We start from the raw sequence: 14,103 nt of genomic DNA on the forward strand, positions 1-14,103 counted from the left end.
CAGTTGGGGGCTGGGTGCACTGAGTGGTAAAAGGGGTCCCAGAGATCGAGGTGGGGCACCAACAGTGTCTGCTACAGTGATTAAGAGAATATTCTCTGGATCCCAGCAGAACAACTAGAATTCAATGTCAGCTGGGTGGCCTCTCTAAGCTTCAGTTGCCAAATCTGAAAATTAGGAAAATAATCCTCCCTCTCAGGGTTGTTGGAAGCATTCAGTGATCTAATGCATATGGAGTGCTTAGCCCAGCAACTGCATTTAGTAAGTATTATTGTAATTATTAGTATTTATTATTAATAATTATATTACTATAATTATTGTAATTACAATAGTGATAAAAATTGACAATCCCAAAAGCAGAGCTATATGAAGTCACCCTTCGTCTCTTAGCATCCAAGGGAACAGGGAATGCAAAATGGCCATTCTCAACAACACAATCACGATCATCCAAGGCGTGGTATTATTTTTATCCACAATGTGGATGTAAATGTGTGCCTTTGGTGCTCCCAGCTCACCACTGAGATAATTAACCAGAAGCAATTACAGTGCACTTGGCAAATTGCAGCTTTGCCCTCTTTGCGAGGGCCATGTTTTATTTATACTTCCTCCCTTGTGGCTCGCTGATTGATCACATTCCAAGTTCAATATTTAAAGGTGAGCTGCTGACAGGGACTTCACCTGGGTTTCCCTCAGGCTTCTCCCACACTGGGGTCTGGGCAGGAAATTTCCCCAAGTCTTTACAAATGCAGGCATCTCTGAGAATCCACACTTCTGGGCAGATCTCAATGCCCCCACCCCGGGCACATTTGCGGAGCCCCTCTTGTTGAGAATAGCCCGTGAATCAGTGCCCTGAGCCGAACACCTCATCTGTTCTGCTTAGTCTTCTCCATGTAGAATATTGAATTCACAGAGGGTTTCAAAGCTGGACATGAAAAGTAGAGATCCCAGTAATTCTATTTCTGGGAATCTGTCTGGAGGACATAACCCGGAACGTGGATTTTTTTTGAGATGTATATACGAGACGATCATCTAAGCATCACTCATCATAGCAAGAGTTGGGAAAAAAAGGAATGTCCTAACAATTCAAGGTTAGCTATGGTACGCCCAGACAAGGAGATAGAGGCAGACATTAAAATAATATGAACAAAGAGCATGGAGGGATAGAGGAAAATATTAACCAATGGTTTTTCTGTACAAAAATGGATTTCCTCTATATATTCCCCCATGACCATTTGTATCAGTATTTTTATTGATAGTAGTTTGATATTAATTCCTTGAAACCTAATGAGTTAACATTTTAAAAGCAATACTCTTCACATATATTGAAGGTTCAAAACATACAAACTCTTTAATTTCTTAACCCAACACCTATGTTTTTTCATTAAATGAAGCAAAAATACTACTCATGAGAAACTCCACACTTTGACTATATTCTGATTTCTCATCATAATCTATACCCATTGTTATCTCTTTTCTCACAGGAAAAAGGAAATTTTAGCAGGTGACAAAGTAAGAAAGGGAAAGAGGGCAGGTGGTTATCTTCTGTCCCCATAAATGATCCCATGTGATCTGCCACAAAAGTGTGGTAAGTTATCATGTAACCACGAGGCATTGCAACCATTACCACATCTACCCTCCCCTGCCTCCACGTCCTGAGCGCCTCGTCTAGTGGTGTCAATTGTAGCACCATCTCTATTACTCTCTAAGAAAATGCTGAAATAAACATGGATAAACACTGACTTTAGATTTTGAACATTAAATTTCACCCTTGTATACTGGCTTCTAATCTCTGTTTAAAATTAGCTTCATCACTCATGTTTTTTAATTGAGAAGTTATTTATTGAGCACCTTACACATTTCAGGCACTGTGTTAGGCCCAGGAAATAAAATGCTGAGGTAATCTCTGCCCTGAGGGAGCCTAGAGATAGTGGGAAAAAAACAAACAAGAACAAAAACAAAAGAGACATTATTAAATAAAGACTGAACACTAACAAGTGCTAGAAAGGAGAAGAATAAGGGATTTGACCTAGTCAGGGGAAGTGGGAGCTGAGCTGACATTTGAAAGATGAGAAGGAGTTAACTAAGAAAAAAGAGGCGAGGAGGGAAGAGCAACCTGCCTCAGCGCAAAGGCCCTGAGTTGGAGAATATGAACACCTCAATAGAAACCGGAATCAAGAAACAGGTGGGGGAACACGGTGTAAAGTGAGCCTGGAGATGTGACTAACGTAGGCAGGAGTGACACTCTAAGGGGCCCTTTTGCTGGACAATATTGGATGCCTATCCAGCATCCATCCCACCTTGCCTAATAGAATCCCAGTTTTGTTTAGGTATTCAACCTCCTCCACCCAGCCTGTGTGATGCAGGAGAAGATGATACTACCCTCAGATGCAGGGGGTAGTAGATGTGAGTCAGTCCTTGCAGATCTCAGGTTTAAGCACTGCCTGAAACAACTGCTAATGGTGCCAGGGTAGGAATGAAATCTAAACTGGACCAATTGAACCCACAAATGATGGAAGGAATTTCATCCCATGGTGGGTAAGAGGTCTTTCTCCCTCTAGGTGTAAATAAGGGAGCCTGTTGACCTAATTGCTGCTGTCAGCCATGGGATGAAGCCTGTTGGGTGGAGAGCAAAGAGGAGAGATGGGAAGCATCTCAGTCCTTGACCATATTGTTATGTCACTAAATAAGCAACCCGGAAGCCTGAATTGTCTCTGGATTTCTTATAGGGTGAGAGAATAAATTTTTTTGTTGTTCAAGCCAATTTAAGCCAGGTTTTCTGATACTAGCTTCCAAAAGCATACCACTTGGATACATCCTTCTGTGTAAGGATTGTTGCCTTTATCCCAAGCAGAACAGTGCTGGTGTTGGAGGAGGTCATCCAGAAGATGCGACCACCAGTTGACCCTGGAGCTGATCCTGGCCATTGGAGGCTCCTCATCCCCTCGTCCTTGGAACGTATGTTCTGCCCACATTCCCACACTAGGAGCTGTGTCAAGAACATAACCCTGAGAGACAAAGGTGTTGAGAGCATCTGGGCTGAACACACGACTGAACACGTTTAAGCCTCTGTACAAACTTTGAAGATTCTGGCGGGCAGATGTGGAGAACTCCTAGTATCGTGAGGCCTGCCTCGTATGTAAGTCCCCTTACTTATTAAACTGCCACCTACTAATCTGGAGTGGTCTGCCTATTTCTTCGATCTCTCCTTGCCCTCCATGTACAGGGCTAGTTTGCAAAATGAATCTGGAATTTGGGTGTAGAGTGCATAATTCTAAGAAAAAGATTATGGAATGGGACCTGGTACGTTCCTCACCCCACCCCCACCCAAAATATTCTAATGTTAAATGAAAAATATAGAAAATAAAATTCCTTATACATGACCCCAACTGTGTCAAGCACATACACACACACTTCAAAGAAAGACTGGTAGGAAAAATACTACATTAAATGATTGCTCCTATGTAGGAAGATTATTAATAGGTATTTTATTCTGTTTGGTTTGGTTTGGTTTGATTCTTTACGTCCTTCCGTACTTCCAGATTTTTCTACAATGAATATACTTTACTTCTATAATTAGACATCAAAGACAATAACTGTGTTTTCCATCAAAATTTACACTACCTATCACAAGTGAGGCTACTTTTACTTTTTAAAAATATAATGGCCAAAAGAAAACTAAAAAGTAACATATCTAACATAGAGAAACATTTCTAATCTTTATAACTGTATCCAGACAGTTAAGGATTTATCACTGGTCATATAATGGAACAAAATATCTTGAGAGCATGAGGATGTCTAATTTTCATTTTAAATCCTCAATTTATAAAATAGTTACTCTTGCTCATTTTAAAGTCCCATTATATAAAATAGAGACACTTGCAAATTTTGAGACCCTCAGGAGATATCATTTAGCATCTTTGGAGAACATAATATTTAATTATCATAGCATGAGGTACTTTTAATGGCACATTCCCACATTGCTATTGAAAGCTGATTTCTGAGAGGAAAATTAAGTGATATTTCCACTCACATGCCTTATTTAAATACAAACTACATGCATAATTATCCTTGATCTCCACTGCCACTTAAAAGTAAAATACAAAACTGGAAATACTAAATACTCAGGGAGCTTTTTCTCCTTCATAACTACAGCCACCAAAAAAGTAATAGTTACCAAGAACCCCTAAGTGGTTCATGTACCCCTAAAGGGTTGGGAGCCCTGTTTGCTGACTGGCATCGACTACAGGATTCAAATCCCAAAGCCAACCTTCCTGCTATCAGGGTTATTTGAGGTAAGCTTTATTCCAGGAAGGAAAGTGATGTCACTTTTATTAATTACCTTTAAACATAAAATTTGTATTTTTTGTTCAATCTTTGCTCAACCCTGCACTTCTTCCATTTTTTTCTAAAAGTCATAAATTGATCTTCTTATTGTGCATTACCTATCTGCTCTCTAAGATGCAGGGGCATTTTTAGGTAGATAACGAAGCCACACAACCTAACACATCAGAGGCAGCACGTCCCCTGCAGGTTCTGCCTCTGCAACGAATAAAGGAAGAAGTGGGCACGGTAGGAGCGCACTTCTCCTTTGAAATTAGGATGGCCGTACTGCTTTCCAAGGCCAATGTTTGTGCATAGCAGTGATGTGTGTCCCTTCTATGTTGAAGTTTAGAGAGCCAAGCATCAGGCATCACACCCCCTGCCCTAGTCAGGGAGGTGGTAGAAGCCCACGTCAAGGTCAAACCCCCTTCAACCTGAGTCCTTCAGTGACTGCAGGGAGCAGAGGCCCAATCCCCACAGCACTGGAGAAGTGCACTTTTTTAAGTCACTGCGGTTTGGGGGTTGTTTGTTACTGCAGCATAACCAAGCCTATACTGATTGTATAGAAGAAAAAAAAGGAAAAGAGACCTTGAATTCCTTCAAAGGGCTTTTGTGCTCCTGTTGAAACACTCATTCCCCATTTGATAAACTCTAAGTAAGCTCAATGAGCCCCCTATAAAAGTACAAAATCATCCGAAAAATCTTAAAGGTCATTGTGTTGTAATCAAATCCTTTTCATTATAAGCTTGAGTTAAATGGTTTAATATGTAACCCATAATACTGGGTTACTGGGATGAATTTATGGGCACCCATGAACTTTCTAAAGGGGAATTTTTAATTTTGTGTTTTCATGTTGATGATAAAAAGTTAATAGGAGCATGTCCTCTACACCTGGATGGCCAACATGCACAAGGCAATGCCAAAGCCCGAGCTTGCGTTTGTGTTTACTTTGGTCTTGGCATCCACTGACACTACTTTTTCAAGGACAAGTGAGTAAAGAACTGAGTTGGGCATGATACTGAAGTGCTGCATTTGTCCCAAAGGTCAAAAGCGTCAGCACTTTTTGAGCAGTGATTTAGTTCCAGAAAAACCACATCATCTTTCATATTGCTAATTTGAATTTTATTGGCTTTATTATTTGGTTTTAATGTAACCTATAAATTTGTTTTTTTCTTGTATGGTTTTATAAGAACTACAAACATAAGAAGTTTATACCTACTTTTCTGCAATATATGCTTAAGAAATATTATAATATAAACAGTGAAAGTCCACACTTTGGTGGAGGTAGGGGTGTGGTTTTAGGGTCATCTTTCCTTTAAAAGGCTCCAAACATTGTTCATTTCAGACCAGGCTCAAAGCGGCTCTCTCTCGGAGTAAGCTGTTGAGTTATTTGAATCTATGCACTCGAAGTTTATCCACAAGAGTTACCTGAAAACAAAAGAGCTAGCTCCAGGGCTCCACGAATCTCCACTTCATGCTTTTGACAGAAGAAGCCAGAGAGACAAAGAAGAGAGATAGGATGCTCTGAAAATCGAGAAAGAATCAGAAAGGATGAAATAAAGGCATTTGCGGCTCTTTTCGAAGGTAGGACCTGTTGCAGCAAAATAAATCTTTCTTTGCACTGACATCACTGGGATGGCAAGACTGCTCTCACCACCTTGATATACACAGTTCTTTGTTAGCTTGTTAAGAAAGATAAAAGATTAATGTGATATTTAAGACTTGGGGAATTCGCCACTGGAAACATTGGCCACAACAGGGTCAAAGTGGCGCATTCCAACCAGAAACAATGTAACTTTGAGTCCTCTTTTTTACATTAGATATTGTTTAAACTATTTATTTTTGCTAAATGGTTTAACTAATAAACAGTAGCTTTTGTTTCCTAAGACAAGTTTCCTCACTGCACCTAAAGCTGCCGGCGACTGAAGATGTACTGGAGAACCAACAGGACCAGTGGCAGGTGCTAGAAAAGAAGGGCCAATGCAGACCACTCTGTAAATCCTAACCACGTCAGGCAGAGAGCATAGATATGTACCTCCAGTAGAATCACGCCCGTGAAAGTACTGAGAAATCAGCACAACACTATCCTGACATAGAATGAAATCAATGAAGGAGAAGAAAAAGATCATGATGAAGGTGGTGAAGATGATGATGGCCTGGATTCTTTCATGGATTCATGGGAATCATTTAGTGTCACATGTCATGGACCAGTAACTCTAGGGGAGGAAAAAACCCTAGTTAGACATGCACTGTGCCCTCAATGAGCTTCCAGGACAGAAGAGGAGGCAGAGGAAGAAAATATATACATCATAGGAGAAGACTGTAGAAAAGACAGAGATTACTTCTGTTCAAAACAAAGGTTTTTCTGGGCTTTTGGTTTTCTGGCCTAGTTTGAAAGTAGGCCTCTTGGCAGAGCCTAGTCTCTTGGTCACAGTGATGGTTAATTTTATGTGTCAACACGACCGGCCAAGGAGTGCCCAGATGAAACGTTATTTCTGAGCGTGCCCAGGAGGGTGTTTCTGGATGAGATTAGCATTTGAATTGGTGGACTCAGTAAAGTAGATTGCCCTCCCTGTGTGGGTGGGCATCATCCAATCTGTTGAGGGCCTGATTAGAGCAAAAGGCAGAGGAGGGAGGAATTCGCCCCCTTTTTTTTCTGCCTCACTGCTTCAGCTGGGACATCTCATCTCATCTTCTCCCACCCTTGGGCTGGAATTTACACCATCAGCTTCCCTGGTTCTCAAGCCTTATGGTCTCAGACTGAATTACGCCTCCAGCTTTCCTGGGTCTTCAGCTTGCAGAAAGCAGATCGTGGGACTTCTCCGGCTCCGTAATTGCATAAGCCAATTCCTCATAATAAATCTTTTTATAATAATATGTGTATAACACAATCTATATTTTATATATATATATGTCCTATTGGTTCTGTTTTTCTGGAGGACCCTGACTAATACATTCACCCTTTGCCACTGTGTGACTGGTCCATTCATTCTTTCTTCCTTGTGACAGTTAACGATTGTTGTACTAACCTCGTGCTAGGCATTGGGCACCCAGTTCTAGAGGAAACCTTGGCCTTCAGCCTCCATGGAACTTACAGCAGAGCTGTTTGACTAGCACTGCCTTCAGCCCTGACCACACTCTTTTATACGCTCATGAAGCAAAAATCTCACACATTCCTCAAATTACAGTCTTTCTCTGGTGCCAGCTTACTATTAAATTTTACCTTTTACCCCCTTGTAGCAGGCAGTAGCTGTGCACTCAGCTTTGTAGTCTGTTGCCGTTTTCTCATTGTAAATCAGATGAACTTCACGCATTCATCACAATTTGACAGTTCCTCTGTAAGGGACAGAGGCCGTGCACACCAGTGGAGACACAGTACTGTTCTGGAAGCAGAGGAGGGCAGAGCTGTCCACACACTGAGCTTGTTGACTGCCGCTCCGTATTCTCAGGATCTGAAGATCACTTTTGCAAAACACTTCCCCCTCACCTTCAATCCATTCGACTCTGTTTTAAAGGGAAGATGTAATTCACCTGATCCTGATTTGTTTGCACTTAACTCATCATAATGTTGTTTTGAAGAAGCTGATGCGCAAAAAGCCTTTTCATCAGCCTTTTGAAGAAGATCTCTCTTCTAGGGGAAAAAAGAATCAGAGTGTGTTTACCAAAGGTAAACAAACCAAAGCCTTACAAAAAATCCAAGTTTATTTCTAAAGCCTGAACTCTCCAGAGGTCAAGGGGGTTTGGGACTTTCGTCTCTGCTCCCTCACTTGGAAAAGGAGCGTGGCCCAGAATCAACGGCCTGGCCTCCGCAGCAGACGCTGGCCAGCCCTCACCGAACGCTCCAGAACTGCAATGTGTGTTTGCTGCAGCCCATAAACACTCCTAATGATGCTCTCAACAAAAGCCCATATTTTGAGCCTTGTTTTCTATTTTCTTTTCATGTTGCTTCTCTCAGTGAAAGGATCAAAGCAATGAGGCTACTTTTTCTGCACTCAATCAGACAGGAGTTCTTTGAAGTAAATGTGTTTTTTTCTTTTGCTTTTTTTTCTTTTCTCCTTAAGGAAGAATCTCTATCATCAGAGGCTGACTTGTAAATTTCCCTAGCACTAGTCCCTTAGCAGGTGCACGTGTGTCTCTGAAAGCAGAGCCTGTGCTGTCTTTCTCTTGGATTTCCCCTTTTTGTGTTCCACTTGATAAGAGCCACAATGTGGATTTTAACATGCCCAGGATGGATGAGAACATCTAAAGACAGCATCATCCATTTATCAAAAACATATGAAGATGAAGACACAAGAGTCCAGCTGAAAAGAAAAATAAATCAGGGAATTTTGAAAAAGCATTTGTAGTTACAGCTTGAGGCTGTCTTGTAAAAAAAAAAAAAAGTATCAAAATAGCTCCATTAATGATCATCTCAGAAGCAAAATGAAGCTGAAAGCTTGTTACTATGGTTCTTGCTTCCATGGGGAATTCAAAATATCATAAAAAATAATGGAATGGTGAATAAAAAAAGATGTAGAAGTCAAGTCACATGATTTCTTCAGGAGCCTTTCAGTGGCATGTACAGTATCAAACCAGACATTCTCCAAGAATGAGTATTTTTCTAATGGGCAACAAATAATTAATAATAGCAGCTAATGCAAATTGAGCACTTGGTATGTGACAGTCATTGTACTCAGTGCTTTCATGCATTATCTATTTTACTCTTCATACTTATTCTATCAAGTACATGCTACTTTTAGTCCCATTTTGCAGAAGAGAAAACTGAGGTTCAGCATAGCCACGGACAACACGGATTGAAAGTGGCAGAGCCAGAAATCAGCCCCAGATCTATCTGACACCAAATCCCAAGTTTTTGTGTTGTTTATCAGGAGCCTGCTGCTTATATTCATTCTGGAGCCTAGAACTACTCTGAAGTCTCATCTCTTGGGTCAGGCAAACTGAAGCAATAGTCTAACTGTTTTGGACTAAATTCGTTCTCCACTATTACTTAAAGAAAGAGAAATTGTTTTACAGAAGTTTCCAGACATTCTCTCAAAACTCCCCTTTGTATAGTGGTAATATAGCCCTGCTTCCCTGTACATTTTCCTCATCAAAAATGTAACAGCTTGTTAAAACCCATCAAATTATACACCTAAAATGCCAGCATTTTATCATATGTTAATTATACCTCAAAAATATTGTTTCAAAAATAAAGATCCCAGAACATTCAATGAGAGTCCTCTCAATATGTTTTTGGCTTCACCGTTTCCTAGATTTCATGTCAAATTGTCATTAAATCAAACTATGTGAAATTGCCCATTTGTGCATGTCAGTTCCATATGGACCAACTTTTAAAAGTTTTTAAACAGCGTTAACAAGCCTGTGCCATGTAATCTGCAGCTATTCTCACTTACTGTCTTAGCCATGCATTTTAATTTGAAGATTTTCTTTACCAAAAAAATGCGCTAGGTGAATGGAATTTCATTGTCTTCCTTCTTTTCCCTCCTTCTAGATTCACCCCCCCCGACACTCAGCTGGACTACATTTCCCAGTCTCCCTTGCAGTTAAGGCATAGCCTCGTGACTGAGTTCCACCCAATAGAATGTGAGCAGAAGCGATGCATATAAAAACCTGCTACAAGCTATGCTCCCCTCTTTTTCTCATCTACTGTCTGGAAGTGAAGAATTCCAATGCCTATGGCTGAGGCACAGACAGAAGAAACCTGAGTCTCTGAATCAAAGTGTGATAAATCACCTGACAATTCAGCACCTTTAGAGGAACAAGAATTAACTTCTGTTGTGTTAAGCCACTGAAATATGGGGATTTAATATCACAACTAGCCAGCCTTGGTAGTCTAGTGGTTAAGATTCAGTGCTCTCACCACCGTTGCCCGGCTTGGTTTCCCGGTCAGGGAACCACGTCACCCCTCTGTCAGTTGTCATACTGCAGCAGCTGGGTGTTGCTGTGATGCTAAAAGCTATGCCACCAGTATTTCAAATTCCAGCAGGGTCACCGATGGTGGACAGGTTTTAACGGAGCTTCTAGACTAGGACAGACTAGGATGAAGGACCTGGCCACTCAGTGCCAAAAAAAGTGGCCATGAAAACCCTACGAATAGCAGCAGTGCACTGTCTGCTGTAGCGCTGGAAGGAGAGAGGATGGTGCAAAAAACACTGGGCAGGGTTCCGCTCTGCTGCACACAGGGTGGCTAGGAGTCGGAATTGACTTGATGGCACTCACAACTAGAAAAACTTTACAAATAGTGCTACTTTTACCGATAGTCTTTCTTTCTTTCAATAATATTTATTGTGGATTTTCTATGTCCTTTAGAGACAAGCTCAATGTACCAAAACTAAACAAATGGCTCTTCAAGGAAATGCGACAGAACTTTGAGAAACGGGGATATTCAAGGTCTCTGCAGAAAATAAGCTTCACATTTCTAGAGGACATCTGTTATCTGCTACCCATCACTCATTCACCCTTTTCCTGGGAATAGCGTCCCCACATTTCCTTTGAGAAACCACCCTCCTCCTTGCCCAGCCATGTGATTGAAGTGAGGCTGAAACCCGCATGAGTATGTGGGCCCAGATTGGCTTAAGCCAACCAGTACTCCTGACTCTCCGGCTACAGTGATTGGCTGGTGAAACACGGGCATGAGGAGGCGTCGCTCAGTCCTTCTGGCAAAGAAAACATTTCTCTTCCACTGCAAAAGCTAGTACAAGAGACCCTCTCTCTCAGCCTGGAGAGTGCATTGCAATGATGTTAAAGCTGGGAACTCAGCAGCTATCTTTTTTTAAAAACTAGCAAAACTATTTTTTAGAACAGTTTTATGTTCACAGCAAAACTGAGAAGAAGGTACAGAGATTTCTCATATACTCCTTGCCCCCGGACACCCACAGCCTCCCCCACTATCAACCTCCCACACTAGAGTGGTACAGTTGTTACCGTCAATGAACCTACACTGACACATTATTATTACACAAAGTCCATAGTTTACATTGGGGTTCACTCTTGGTGTTGTACATTCTGTGGGTTTTGATAAATGTATAATGACAAGTATCCACCATTTATAGGATCATACAGAATAGTTTCACTGCCCTAAAAATCCTCTGTACTCCTCCTATCATCTCTCTCCCCACTAACCCTAGCAACCACTAATTTTTTTATTGTCTCCATAGTTTTACCTTTTCCAGAACATCATATAATCGGAATCATATAGTATGCAGCCTTTTCGAACTGGCTTCTTTCACTTAGTAACATGCATTTAAGATTCCTCCATGGTTTTTCATAGCTTGATAGCTCTTCTTTTTAGTGCTGTATACTATTCTATTGTCTGGATGTCCCACAGTTTATTTATCCATTCACCTACTGAAGGACATCTTAGTTGCTTCCAACTTTTTGGCAACTATGAATAAAGCTGCTATAAATATCTGCGTGTATGTTTTTGTATGGACATAAGTTTTCACACCTTTTGAGTAAATACCACAGAACATGATTGCTGGATTGGATGGTAAGAGTATTTTAGTTTTATAAGAAAATGCCAAACTCTCTTCCAAAGTGGCCATACCACTTTGCATTCCCACCAGCAATGAATGAGAGCTCCTATTGCAGCTTTTGACATTGTCAGTGTCCCAGATCTTGGCCATCCTAATAGGTGTGTAGTGGTGTCTCATTGTTGTTTTAATTTGCATTTTTCCGATGACATGTGGAGCATCTTTCCATATGCTTATTGGCCATCTATATACCTCCTTTGGCAAGGTGTTCTGTAGCCGTCTTGCTGCTGCCCAAGAGAGGCTGGCCTGCCAGGACTGCTGTGTGAAGCCTGCAGATGAAGGTGCTGCTCCACGAGGAAAACCTGAGGAACTGGGAGAAATGAGTCTCAGAGGACTTCATCTTACTGTCTGCTTCAATATAGACCTCACAGATGGTGTTCTGGACTTCTCAGTTTTATAGGGCTGTTACTCTCTTGTAGTTCAACCAATTTGAGTTCAGTTTTCAGTCTTAAATGATGCAACTTTGCTATTCATTCATTCATTCTGAATTTGGCTGAGTAAGGAAGTATAACGATTCATGTGAATTTGAAAATGGACCAAGGAAAACTCAAAACTGAAAATACTCATTGAAATGTGCATATTATTTTCTGCCTTATGAAGACCATGTTTTCTTCTCTCACAATTACTAGAGCTTCCAAACCGAGCCTAACTATAATGGTGCAATCACTCCTGCAATGATAATTGAGCCTCTGCATTCAGGAAGAATTCAGCCTAGACCACTGCTGCTTGTCAAAGAAACCCATCAAATAATTTACAGGTATTGCGTTTATTTGTACATCCCATATTGTAATACATACTCCTTATGTAAGGTAAAGTTATAATCATTTGTTCTGATACATCACGGTTTCAAACGTTATATAGAAAACAGCACGTAGCTCTAGCTTGGTGATGTTGTAACCCTAAGACCTTTCACCACCTGCTCTAGTGTTTTGGCTGAATCGTAGTTCTCTCTCCCCATGGCTGGCCTCCATGGCCATTCATTTATTCACTCATTCTGAAATTGAGTGGATAAAGATTGATGACTTAGAAAAAGTAGACAAATGATTGCAAAAGGAGCATATAACACTGAGCATGCCACTGAACCTGCAGCTGCTAGTGTTTTGTTTTCATTCAATCTTCCTCATCTTTACTGCCTATATAAGTCAATATTCTTATGAGTGACAAAACATCCAACCTAAAATGGCTTAATCAAAAGAAGCAGAGAATTTGGGGCCAGCCTGGTGGGGCAGCAGTTAAGTTCACACGTTCTGATTTGGTGGTCCGGCGTTCACTGGTTCGGATCCCAGGTGTGGATCTACACCCTACTTGTCAAGCCATGCTGTGGCAGGCGTCCCACATATAAAGTAGAGGAAGATGGGCATGGATGTTAGCTCAGGACCAGTCTTCCTTAGCAAAAAGAGTAGGATTGGTGGCAGATGTTAGCTCAGGGCTAATCTTCCTGAAAAAAAAAAAAAGAAGCAGCAGCAGCAGAGAACTTAGTGGCTTAGGCAAATGAAATGTCCTGGGGCAGATCCAGTGTGATTGACTGTGTGATTGGCAAGTGTGACTGACTGAGGCAGGGCCAGCAGGTCCTCCCATCTCACTCTCCCCATCTCTCAGCTCTGCTCTTTTCTACAGCCACTCTCTCATTATGTGGTAGCCCTCAGCATCTTGCGCTCTAATCACAGCTTCAAATCTAGCAGAAAAGAGCCTTTCCCCAAGGGCTCTGCTTGGCTCAAATGCCTGTTTCTAAACCAACTGCTGTGGCTGCAGGGATGCAGTGCTCTGATTGGCCAAGCCTGTATTACTTATATATCCTCTGAAACATATACAATGGATGTAGAATGATGGGATTTCCCTGAGAAAGGGAAATGGACATTGGATGGCTGTATTAGTCAGGGCAATTAATATTAGCCGCTATAACAAGCAATCCCAAATATCTGTGGCTTAACATTAAGTTGTATTTTTCACTCATGCAAAGTCTGATGCAGAGATGTTCTGGTTGGGCAGCTCCCTTGGCGACTCTACCAAGCAATGACTCAGGAATCCAGGCTTCTTCCATCTTGGGAGTGCTGCTATCCACATCAACTAGTCTCCAAGGTTGCTGTGGAAGGGACAAAGTGAGCTGGAGAAGGCACAACTGCTCTCAGCTGCTTGGCCTCAGAATAACACATCAATCTGTCTCTGCATTCACTGGTGAGAACTTAGCCACATGGCCCCATGCTGATGCAAGGGCACTGGGAAATACAATTCAGCTGTGTGTCTAGGAAGAGGA

This window comes from Equus caballus, chromosome 16 (genome assembly GCF_041296265.1).
Source record: "Equus caballus isolate H_3958 breed thoroughbred chromosome 16, TB-T2T, whole genome shotgun sequence".
Classification (NCBI taxonomy): Eukaryota; Metazoa; Chordata; class Mammalia; order Perissodactyla; family Equidae; genus Equus; species Equus caballus.